The sequence below is a fragment of the Cryptomeria japonica genome, chromosome 10 (assembly GCF_030272615.1).
Source record: "Cryptomeria japonica chromosome 10, Sugi_1.0, whole genome shotgun sequence".
NCBI lineage: Eukaryota > Viridiplantae > Streptophyta > Pinopsida > Cupressales > Cupressaceae > Cryptomeria > Cryptomeria japonica.
In genome coordinates, this window is record NC_081414.1 from 798,715,281 (window position 1) to 798,728,975 (window position 13,695).

At 32.3% G+C, this 13,695-nt stretch overlaps 1 pseudogene; it reads left to right on the forward strand.

Moving 5' to 3' along the window:
- Window positions 1-430: 430 nt before the first annotated feature.
- Window positions 431-3,067, forward strand: LOC131072241 (phospho-2-dehydro-3-deoxyheptonate aldolase 2, chloroplastic-like; annotated as a pseudogene).
- Window positions 3,068-13,695: the final 10,628 nt, after the last annotated feature.

Genomic DNA, 13,695 nt, shown 5'->3' on the forward strand with positions numbered 1-13,695 from the left:
TAAAAAAATCAATATTGCAGCTAACATACCACAAGAAGAAAATGAAGTTTTTATATCAGCAAGTACTCTTTCAAACGTGACTCCTATAGTTGTTCAAGGTCAAAAAAGTGGACAAAAAATGACATCCTCAAGTGTAAGGAAAACCCCACAAACACAAGCAAATACAACATCAAATATGCAACAAACTCCATCATACATTGACACTCTTGGTGCTAGACCATCTATCCCACATTCAACAAATTCAAGTGGCATGTCTAATCCTACATTAGCAAGTTTGAGAAGACAAAAAATCAGAAGTTTAAGGGAGATTTATGAGAAAAATGAAGGTGAAAATAATGTAGGCCAGCCTTCTCTTTTTTCTTTATACTCACATGTAGATGATCCAATTCACTTTGAAGATGCTATTAAAGAAGAATAATGGGTGCGAGCAATGGATGAAGAAATAAATGCTATTGAAAAGAATGAAACATGGGAGTTAGTTAGTCTTCCCAAAGGAAAAGAGGTGATAAGAGTGAAGTGGGTTTACAAAACCAAATTGAATGCAAATGGTGATGTGCAAAAACACAAGGTAAGGCTTGTAGCCAAAGGTTATTCACAACAACTCGGGATAGACTACAATGAGACATTTACACCAGTAGCCCGTCTAGATAGTGTGAGGACAATACTAACCATAGCGGCTCAAAACAAGTGGGCAGTATATCAAATGGATGTGAAATCAACTTTCTTGGATAGCATTTTAAAAGAAAAGGTCTATGTGGAACAACCACTTTGTAATGAGATTTTGGGCCATGAAAACAAGGTTTACAAGCTCAAGAAGGCACTATATCAACTCAAACAAGCCCCAAGAGCATGGTATAGTAGAATTGACACTTATCTTTTACAAATGGCTTTAATAGGTGTAGTAGTGAGCCCAAATTGTATACCAAGATGAATAAAAAAGGTGAGATCATAATTATTTGTTTATATGTTGATGACTTGATATTCACTAGTGATATTTCAATTGACATGTTCAAATTAGCAATGAAAAATGAATTTGAGATGATTGATTTGGGTTTAATGAATTACTTTCTTCACATTCAAGTAATTTAGAATGAAAAAGGTATATTCATTTCACTGTCAAAGTATGCAAATGATATATTGAAGTGGTTTAACATGATAAATTGCAAATCACCCCCAACACCAATTGTCATAGGTTTGAAATTGAGAAAGGATGATAAAGGATCTAAAGTTGATTCAACTTTGTACAAAAACCTTGATGGTAGTCTTATGTATTTAACATCCACAAGACCAAATATAATGCTTGCAGTTAGCCTCATTTCAAGGTTTATGGAGTCTCCAAAAGTAACACATTGGAAAGCTGGAAAAAGAATTTTTAAATATATTAGTGGAACAAAGAATTATAGAGTATTATACTCAAGGTCAAATAATTTCAAGCTAATAGGATACATGGATAGTGATTGTGTTGGCAACGCAGATGATAGGAAAATCACTTCAGGTTATATTTTTCACTTTGGATCAGGTGTAGTATCATGGGCTTCAAAGAAACAACCAATTGTTACTCTTTCATAAGCTAAAGTGAAGTATGTAGTTGTTGTAGGGGCAGCGTGTCAAGTGGTATGGATGACAATAATCTTGAATGAATTGAAGAATGAACAAGAAGAGACAACAAAGATCTATTGTGACAACAACTCAGCCATAACATTGTCAAACAATCCATTATTAAACAAAAGGAGCAAGCATATAGACATAAGGTATCATTTCATCAGGGAGTTGATCAACAATGGAGAAATTATTATGGAGCATTGTAGGTCAGAGAATCAATTTGCTGATATCTTCACCAAGGCATTGGGAAAAGAAAATTTTCCACATCAAAGAGACAACTTAGGAATGATAGAGGGGAGTTTTGGTTAAGGGCCCGACTATTGGAGTTAATCTCCAACTACTCCATCTACTTCTCTCCATAGACTTCTTTCTCCAACTCCTACTTTCCTCATTTTCAATGCAAAATTAAATGTGATTAGATTTTTGTTTTTTTCCTCTCTTTTGTTGGTCACATATGAAATATAGAAGATTATTTTTAATATATTTAAAAATGCAAAAGTGTTTAGAAAAAAGTAGAAGTTTCTAGAAGTTTAGCTAAAATAGTAATATAATAAAAATTAGAAGCAATTTTGTAAGATGTACTGGTAAAAAAAAAAAAGGTGGTAGTATTTTGTAATGAAGCGTTTTTTAAAAATAGAGCAGATGTATTGTTGTAGTAACAACAAGATACAGTAAAACAAGGGTTTCTTTTGTTCACACTATTTTCTAAGCATAAAAGAAAACAATAGCTCTGTGTTAATCAGTATATGGTTGTATGATTTTGTTTTGAGAATATGGAAAGATAAAAATTTGTTGTGTATTTGTTCTTATTTCTATTTGTGTTTTCTTGTATGCCCTGTTTTTTTTCTTCTTTCTTCTCTGCCTCTATCCGTTAGGAGGATTCTACTAGTGGGCTCTAGTATGATTGCTTTGCCCATATGTTGTTGATTGAAGAACACACCCAATAGCTTGACAATGGATATATTGAATTTTTCAAGTGTGTTTCCAAACCTTTGGGTCCCAAGGCTAGTGATAGAATGGACCTGGTAGAATTGGTGAAAGCCAGTGAGATCTTGAACCCTAAAAAAAACCCAAGAGATTAGCATTAATTGATAGAACGGATGTTGAAAACCTAAGAGTGAAGCTACCCCATCTCATTAGAGCTGTGCGCTAGGAAGGCATGACTGTGACCAGGTTTAGTGACCTCGTGCATGGGATCATAACTAAGGCACCACCTAGGCTGAAGACTCGACCATTTGATGCTATTCATGACTAGGTCAAGGCCTTCTTTGATATTCGTGAAGAGGAAGGTAGCCATGCTAGGAGCATCCATTTGGAAATGACAAGACAAAATGTGACAAAATGTATTAGTAGATCCAGAGTAGTAACTATGGAAGATGTATTTTTTATGCTTGTTGCACTTTTGGAGGATATGCTGGTCAATGACTACTCCATAGACAACTTGTCAAGATGTCATGCTGAGTAGAGGGTTACTTTTAACATCTTTGATATGAGGACTGTCAGTATGGAGAGAATTATGAAGGTTCATATTCTAAGGAACATTTTCTTTTGAGAAAGTAGATGATTTTTAGCTGTCACATTTTGTTGACTTTGACGTGACCTAGAGAAGACTCATTCAAAGTGTTCTCAAACAAAATTTGATGGAGTTAAAATCTTTGTAAAGATTTTCTAGGTTTAATTATGTAAATAGTAGAAATGTAGGGAATGTATTGTTCATGGTTGTATGGGTTGGAATTCAAGTGGTAGATAGTTGATTGTTGAGAATGTGAATTCTAACAATCATCTGACCACTCCTTTCATCTATCTCTTCAATTATTTGTTGTCTCTTCATATTTAAAGAGTTATACATTGTACAAAAAAAGAGTGCAAATTATATATTGTGAATCAAAAAAATAGTGGTTAAAAATATTGCCTTGCTTGCATGTGGACATAATCTTTAATGCTGAACCATATAATTTACTGTGTTATGTATCTATTTGTGATTATTTTGATTTAAGTTTTTCTATTTATTAATTGGAAAAGGGGTAAAATATATAGCTGACTCAGAACATGAGGAATAGATTACACATTGGACTAAAATCTAGCCAATTGTTTTCCAGATAGTAAGGAGTCATATTAAATAAATTGTTTTTTCCAATATTAATATTCACTACTGTTTTCTTTTTCAAAGAGACTTAAATTTGAGGAACATATGGATAGTATATGTTGGAATTATAATTTTCCTACATTGTATGAGATCAATTATAGTTTGAACTATAGTTCTTTTCATGAGATAAAAATAGGATTTTTAAATATAGAATATGCATGTCTCTTTTGAGAGTTTGTGTTTTGCATGAGTATGAATGGAATCCACTTATATTTTTAGTTGCTCATTGATGTATAAAAGGTTTCTATTTATTGAGGCAATTATAATGCATTTATTGTTTCTGATCATTTTGATCAGTTCATCATTGACCATGTGATCAAAAAGTTCTTGTAACCTTCCAAATCAATACAAGATTTATTTGTGTTTGTTACGTTGATTTTTTTGTTCTTTCAAAATACTTCAATTGATATCAGAACCTGGTTGATTGTCTTTGCTGAGTCAAGAGGATAAAGGCATAGAGTGTTTGCAAAATATTGAATTTCAAATAGAATATTAATTTTATTGTTAAAACTCCAGTCAAAGAGAGAGGAGCCATCATAGTTATTAAAAGTGTGTCTTAAAAATGCTGTTGCTAGAAGGTTGCAAAAATTTTATTAGTAGTTTCTCATGGACAAGGCAAAATGTCATTTCAAAGGTGAGTTGAAGATATTTTAAGTAGATTCTTGTTTTATTTTTGTATGTACAAGGAAAAATGTAATTTGAAAAGGTGAGTTGAAGATCTTTTAAGTAGATTCTTGTTTTATTTTTGTCTAAAGCCACTACCAAAAGAAGTGCCCAAGTTTGGTTGGTTCAGTGCATACAAACACATCAACATTTTGAAAGAAGTCACCAAAATTAGACTCCAGCATGTGAAATATGGAGGCCACTTAAGTCAATTCACCATTCTAAAAAATGACTGCTAGTTTGCTAAAGAAATGAGCCCATTCTCAAAGGAAGTGCCAAGAAAGCGAGCATAGAAATTAAAGAAGTTAATAATTTGTGTTATTTCTTTGTAGAAAGTTAGTGTTTTTTTCTGATTGGAAGTTGAAATTGCCATTAAAATAAGAAAAGGTCCATTTTTTAATGAAAACTACTCAAAGTTTGATTAAAGGAATATTTACGGAGGAACACTAGAGTCAAAAATATTGTAGGCCCTTGGAAAGGCAGATTAAGATAGATCTATACTCAAGGAGAATGTGAATTGGCATGCAAGGAGGAATCATGGATGAAGCCATCCAAAAAAAAGGCAAAGCTAATGAAGGTTAAAAGAGATCACAGGAATAAGAAGGTGCAGATCCATGCTATAAGAAAATTATGCAAAAAGAAGCCTAGCTACATGCAAAAAGAAAATCACCAACTTGTAGAAGGGAAGTCACCGAAGTTGAAAGGGTGAAATAGATTCAAAGCCATCAAAGGAGTTCTGGACACCAAAGAAAGAAGATCTCTTCCATTATTAAATAGGGAATCTAGCCATTAAGATGGAAGTCAAATGAGATGAGAGGATTATTGTTTATAAGAAATTAGTTTGAAGCCACTTTCACAAAGGTGAAGTCTTCAATTTGTGAGGAAGTCCAATGGAAGCCTTAGTAAAGATGTTAGTGTTTGTACACAATTCAAAAGTTCATATAACTCAAAAAAAGAAGTAAAAGAAATGTTCGTTAAATTTGGAAAAGAATATATAAGTATTTTTTGTGTTTAAGTAATTAGTGGTTGAAATTAAGGGGGACATTGTTGGAATTGGAATTTTCCCACCTTGCATGAGATCAACTATAGTTTGAATTGTATTTCTTTGCATGAGATTGAAATAGGATTTTTTAGTTATAGAATAAGCATCTCTTTGGAGAATTTGTGTTTTGCATGAGTATGCATAAGATCCACTTCAATTTTTTATTCGGACGACTTAAATCAAATACACTAAGCTTTGAATTATAGGCTTAAAAGTGTTAAACACTTAGATTTAACTGACATTCTCTAGGCTTAGTATGTTGCTTAGTGTGCATGGTTTAAGACTAGCCTTTTTAGTTTCCCATTGATATATCCAAGACCTCTATATATTGAGGTAATTGTAGTGCATTTAGTATCTCTGATCTTAGATCACTTGATCCTGGATCTTGTGATCAAGAAGTTTGTTGTAATATTTTGAATCAATAAAAGATCGATTTGTGTCTTTGCTATAGAAATAATTCTCTTTTTATTTTATTTGTGTCTAAAAATAATTAGCTTTTTGTGTTGAAGCAATTTATGTTTAAAATCAATGGGAAGAATGTCTGCACCATAATTCCTTCCCACATCGTATGATTCACATGAGAACTACATGTATAGAATTGCAATCTTGTATAGTTAAAAAATGTTTTTTTCTAAAATTATAGTTTTGCAAAACTAAATATAATCTCAGATAGCATATTTCTACATATATTGCATGACTTTGTTCCTATTGTTATTCTTAGTAATCTAATTGTAATTTCTAGACCTTATTGAATGATTCAAGACATCTATATAGAGAGGAAATTTGTAATGCAATTGTTTATCTCTGATCATTTTGATCAGTTAATCCCTAACCACATGATCAAGAAGTTTTTGTAATATCATTTGAATGAATAGAAATTTTTATCTCCTTTTGAACATTTTTTGTCTTTTTTATTTCTTCAATATAGGTCGGTGGTGAGTCATGTTCTTTTTTAGAAATTGGAACTATTATAAGGGTCAAATGAATAATAACTAATAGTGTTTGTAATATATTTACAAATCATTGTTTTGCACTTGATCATGAAATGTTAAGAAATTAACTAGTTGAGATGAAAATAAATTATATATGCTTTTATAATAAACAATTGAAAGTATGTTATAGTTATGGCTTAAAACACACACTCACACACACATCTGTGTGTGTCTGTGTGTGTGTGTGCGCGCACGTGCACATGCATGCATGCGTGTGCTTGTAAATTGTGTAGTACTATAGGTTAATCATATTAAACTCACCTTTTGTTCCATACTATCATTTTGCTTATTGTAAGCTATTAGTATAATTGAGTTTGGGAAAGCCAAGCCAAATTCCCTATATCAGTTGCCTTTTAATCATCATTATTTGTTTGTTCTCTTCTCTAGATGTCCTTGGAGAAGAAAGAAGTGAAGAGTAAAGCTAAGAATACTTCAAATCTATTCCAAACACAATACTATCATTATATAATAATTTGTATGTGAGAAACAATCATTTATCAACTTAATAAAAATTATAAAGGTATTTTTAATTACTATTTTATTGTGCTTCCACCAATATTAAACATTTTTTTGAGGTCACACTCAAAGGATAAGCCTTGATTGTAGTTTAAACTTGACATATCAATGGGTATTTTTCGTTAGTATTTTTTGTGTGGGGAGGGAGCTACTCCTTTGCAGCCCCGCCTAGTTTTGGTTAGGCAAAAAACCCAATATGTCAATCTTATTCATCTTAATTTAATGGGTGCTAGCCCTTCCACCTATTGAATTACTCAAAAAAATAAATTAACAACCCTTGCCAAGTCTCTTGTATTATTTGATGCCCCAATTAGAGCTAGAATGACAACATGATTATGGTACATATGGAAATGCTTGATAGATATTAATATTTATAGGGTTTCTTTAGTATTTTATATTTATATATTTTAAATAGAATTATTTCGTTAGAAATTACAGTTCTAATTTGAGGATAGGGCCTAAATTCATTCATAACAATCTAATCAAGAAAAAAAGAGGGATCTTACAAGAAGTAAGAAAACCAAAACATAAAAAAGATGAGAAACTTTTTTGAAATAGAGGCTTTTCAACTAGAGCAACTAATCGACAAGAATAGGGGTCACAACCCAATATTAGATTTTCATTCTTTGATCTGAGGAGATTAGAAAAGAATCTTGACAAACTTCCAGAAGGAACTCCTTGAGCAAAACCAAATGCAATCAAGGGAAGAGTCAACAACCAATGGATTTTGAAAGGCTCCTTGAAACCTATTATTAATAGGACCCCCTAAATTGAGACATTCTCAAAGAGTGAAAGGGAGTACAAAGAGCTCGAAATCAATAAAGAAGAGAACCATCTTCCAGTAGAAATGAGAAGAGAGAAGAAATAGAAGTTCAACTAATTTTGAAAGCACCTAGAAACCTTGTAATAGTAGAATCACCCAAGCACTCGAACAAGAACAGACACCAACTTAGAGTACAAAGGCTAATAAACAGAAAAATTAAAACGACGACAACAGATTCAAAAGCCACAATACCCACCAAAAGGTCCACCTTGATAGGACTAGCAACAATGGTCACCACACCATCCAGTGTAACAACAAGAGCTACCTCGAAAGGGTCTGCAAATATGAAGAGCACAACAAAAATCCACCAAATGGTCCATCTCTATAGGGCCAAAATTAAGACTAGCCAGACAAACCAACACCGTAGAAAAAGCAACCTCTAAAGGGTCACCTACAATGATGAATGAGATGGTAGACCACTGAACAGGAGACCCCATCGAGCACAAGAGACCCCATCGAGCACAAAGATCGCCAGTAAAAGGCCAAACAGGAACCTCCAAAGGGAGGCAGGGAGCCGAGAACAACATTCTAGATAGATCTGTGACTAGGGTCACAACAGAACTATGCCAAAAAAATAACCAAGAAAGGTAAGGGCCACCACCAAATAGGGGAGGCGAAAAGTAAAACAGACTCCACAGAGTGAGTCAAAATCACCGGATAGATCCAAACTATTAGTGCAGAGAAGAATACATGCATAGCCAACAGAAGAAACCCCACAAAATGGCACACCAACGGAAAGACTATCAGAGACCCAACAAATCAGGCATGAGTAATCAGTGGAGAAGCCTAAGACAACTACCATGATGCAAAGAGCAAAAAAAAAAGTCCCTAGATCGATAGAAAAAATAGTTAAACTGACCGCAAGAACCATAGAAAAAATGGAAAGGATCTAAGAGTGACAAGGTCCAATGAAGCTTGCCAACATCTCCATCTACAGCATCCTCACCACTGTCCTCCACATCACCTCCATTAGAACCACCTCTAGAATCCCTAGTAGAGTTCACCAGCATCCTATCTAGACCCCCCGAAGCACTAAAAATAGGAATAAGCCATAAGGAATAAAAAAAAGCCCCCAAACTAGTGCAAACCACAATCCTAAAGGCCGAAACACTGACAGAAACTGAGACTCCATTCTGAGAGAAATGATGTTTGAGGAGAACAGTTAACGAAGGTGTAAGCAGACCACCACAATCAGAAGAGACCGCAGGGAAAGTGCAAAGTGGGGAACAAACCCCAACCAAACAAATCCTGGGTTTAACAGGATTAACATTAGTTATTTGATAATATTTAAAATGATATTATTAATTAATTTATTTTGATTTGATCAATTAATATTTCATGTGACGTTTTAAATTATAAATGATAATATTTTGAAAAAATAATTGTTGTGTTCTATGTTTGTATTATTACATATTGACCAACATAAATAAACATTCTAAAGGACTCCAAAAAAAATTACATATTAAAAAAATCAATAAGATTTCAAAAGAAAATTTGTATATTAAATATTAATTTGAAATAAAAGAAAATATATTATTCTATATTGTTTTTACATGAACAAAGTTAATATGATTCAATGTACAAAAATATAGTATTATGATATGAATAAAAAGTTACAAATGTAATTATATTATGACATACATCATTATTGCACATGTTTCAAGTAAATATTGTACATAAACTAATTTATCCCAAATTATAGATTATTAAAGAGGATCATCCTAATAAAATGATTATATAATATAAATATATTAGATTTCTTCAATACATAAATCTTTTAGTACCAATGAAAGCATGAATTATAAATTCAAAATTTATTTAATCATGTTCAAAAAAATATTAAATATTATATATTTTGACATATGTTGACATAATCCCAATCGATTTTTGATTCATTTTAGTCTTAGATATAATATTCAACATTTACGAGAAAACAAATATGTGTTTATGGTTTTCATTTTGTTTCAACATCATTTGTTTCATGTTTGATTTCATGATTGAACACCTTTATGCTGAAAATTTCGCATCAATTTTAGTTTTCTTCTCCATAATTTACTAAGATTATGCTTGCATATGTTCATACTCCTACTAAAGTAGAGGCTAAATGTAGTATTGTAAATTGTATCCCTATAAAATTGCACACTTAGTTTGAACACACTTTCATGGTTATACCTAATGTACCTAATTCATGTCTTATTATGCTCCATTTTGGGACAATTTCTACTAACTTGATGCATTCCCCTATGTATGACCTATGTTTTAGTTCAAATTTCTAAGCCTAGGGCATCTAACATACCTATCCTAGACTAAATCCAAATGCCTCTGTCCAAGAAGTTTGGCCCCATATTTTGAATTATGAATGTTGGCTTTGCAAATCGAGAGAAATTTTCCTGAAATGTTAGCCTTCCCCAAAAATTAAATTTGGAAAGGTGCAAGTTTCATATAAATACAACCCCCTCTCTCATTTCAAACATTAACTATTAAATATAAGTCTTATGATGAGAATTTTATCAAACATATCCAAGCCAATTGAGCACAAATATACTATCAAGAAGTCAAGCATTCAATCATATGTGTGTCATTTTTTCAACAATCATGATCAATAATAATGTGTTCTATATGGTGAAGGATTGCAATAACAAATTTCACATAACATCAAGTCTACGACTTCATATCGAAGGCATGAAATTTAAATTCAAGCATTTCAATTATTGAACATTTAACCTCTATCCTTTTTGATATATATTTTTTTTTCATCAATCATTGCTATAGTAGAGTTTGGAACACCTGAATCGGGTTTGACTTAGGAAAGGCCATATAAAACACAATTTCTTCTTTTTTTCATGTGTGTAGCATCAAATTGGATCATAGAGAGCACTACGGGTGTATAGAGAAGACAACAATAGACATTCATAGACTTTGAATAGGTATAAGAACTTGGACTAGGGAACCCTCCAACTATATTTGACACTTTTGGTCAAATTTCAAGGTGAAATATTCATAGGACCTTCTTATATGCAATATGAAGCTTTCTGCTGACTAGATGTATCTTATATTTAGATACCATAAAACTTTGTTAGGCTTTTTTAGCTCTAGATTTTAGGTACAAATCTTCTTTCTAGATTTATGTCCCTCTTTTATTTTCAATACGATAATTTACAATTATTATTGAAAGTTATCATTTTATCGTCAATTAACCTAGATCTTGCTTCTAAATTTTAAAATTTGTGGTGATACATCTTTTAAGATCTTGTGACTATTTTATCTCTATATTCTTATGTGTTATGGATTTATATTGGATAAATAGTATGAAATCTTAATAAGATTCATTTCAAGGGGTATAAATCTATTTTATATCATTATTTTCATGTAGAATCTTGTTATGGCTAATTGAAGTCTTTGGTCTCTTTATTCCTAAACCACTACAACTTATAACTTATTATTAAATATTAATGATGGTAGTGTGCACAAGGCATGACTTGTTCAAGCCTAATTTGTTATTTATACTTATCTTTGATTATCTTATTACACACCTCTTTAATCACTCTACATGGTTCAATGATTTTTTTAGTGGATAATATTTGGCAATTAGCTAATAATTAAAAATTTCAAATCAAAATTTGGCTACTAGTTCAAGTTTTAGGGTGACTTGAATCACCGCAATTTTACAAAATTTTATTTTAATCTTATTTAATTCACCAGAGCATTTATTTTATTAAAAAATTTGACTCAAAGATTTGCCGCAATATTCAATACATAATTACATTAGATTCGCCTAAATTCCATAAGTTATTGTAAAAATCTAAATTAATTTACCAATAATTTATCATAAGTATTAGGTACCTTAGGGTTATAGCACTAATATTTAGTTGTTACAATTTTTTTAAACATATAATCTAACAATCCTTGTTTTATCGCATAAGGTAAAATGTACCTACAATTTGTAATGCTTATAGGGGTCGAACATGCTTTTGAATTGTTGAGCTCAAAGGAAATTAATGGTTTAAAAGCAATTTTGGGCCTCATGAGAATTACAAATTGTGCATACATTTTATCTCAAATAATAAAAAGAGATCTATTAGCTCAATTTAAATTAATGGTAGAAACAAAATATTATAGTCTACCCCTTAAAATCATTAATTATTTCTATGCTCAGGCCTCTACTTTTCTAAAAGAATTTTATTTTTCAAGAGAGAAGGATTCACAATAGTAATTAGTCTATATTCCTATTATTTTCCACGATTCAACAAAATTTTCTAAAAAAAATTGATGTGAAAAATTTGCCAAAATGATTAATAATTTTTTTGTTAATAAAAGGAAAAATTTGTCAATCGAAATTAATATTTTTTTCGAAAAAAATGAAATGTTTGCCAAAATTTTATATCTTCTTTTCAATGGATGTTTCTTAATGTTATCCTTGACATGGTTTCAAAAAAATAGAAATGCAAGGAATTTGCCCACTCCTATTATTTGACCTCTTAAATATCACAATCTAATCATAAATCTTGCCTCTCTATGTAAATAAACATGCATCCCCATGCCAAAGTGGATTCTAGAGCTTCAAGATAGGCTATGGATGATAAGGACCAAAGGGTTTGGGCAGAAACCAATGATTTAGGTAAAAGGCTTGAAAGGTGGGAAAGAATGGAGGAAGAATCGAAGGGGCTCTATGATAAACTAGACCAGAAGGAGGATAGGATGGAGATGGTGAAGGCTATTGCATCTCTACAAGAAAACTAGGTGTCCCTTAAAAAGAAAATGGAGAAAATGATAGCTTAGAATAATGAAATGTCCAAGAAGAATGTTGTAGCTCTACAAGCCATCTCAAAAGAAATCAATTGGAGGTAGCGAAGAAAGAAGTATCATTTGGATTCATTCCTTGCTACTGGTTTAGAGTCATCGGTATCTAGATTCAATGTGACCTCGGAGTCCACTGCTATTTCATTTAGTAAAGGTTCGAACAAGAGGCTCTCTTTCTTTGAGAAAGTGTAAGTGATGAGCCAAGATTGGAAATTTGATAATGGCCACTTCCACGTAGGCCATTTTTTTGTGTCCTTGGTGGGCGTATGTCTATTGGTCTTTTATTTTGTTGTCTATTTAGTCTAGTCTAGTCTTTGTGTTTTTAGTGTCTAGTTCTGGGTGTCTGTTGGATTTTGTTCTTTTTTGACAGCCGGCACTCTATTTTTAATGTCTCACTCCTTCTGAGTCTATAGGTTTCTTCATTTTTGTGGCTATGTAATGGTTAGAGCATGTCCTAGTTTCACCTAATCATAACATGCATCCCCATACATAGATATAAAGCACTTACTCACGAGTTCTTGTTAACAAGACCATAAAATACTGTAATAGTTCTCCAACACAAATAAATAGATCAGGATAAAACCACCTTTGGATCGTTTCCCTGATCGAGCAAACGAGTAGTTATACAAAGAAATTTACAGTTTTCCATGTGTAAACACCGGTAGAGTAATTACAGCAAGAGAGATCAGAAAGACTATACACGTATTTACAATACATGTTTGCACAAGAACTGATGGGTGTATACGTTACACAGCATATTAGGGTTTTCTTAACCCGTTGATGGAGATGAAAATAAATACTGAGCTTGCCAAACAAACTGATAAAGCCAGCAGAAATAGTTGGTATGGATTACCTGCAAATGCTGCGGGCTCATTGTATTCCAGCCTTAGTTGCTGCTCCTGCATAATCTTGGCATTTATCATATAAAACAGCAATCCTAAACTCACACAGACAATCAATAACGAGATCTCAACAAATAATGGACTTATAAACCAGCACTCCTAAAATCACTTGCTGCTCCTGCATAATCTTGGCATAATCTTCAGTAAAGCAACTGCAGGCTCAGCTGAAATATGAAAGGCATAAAATATAGAGCCAGCCCAAACCACAC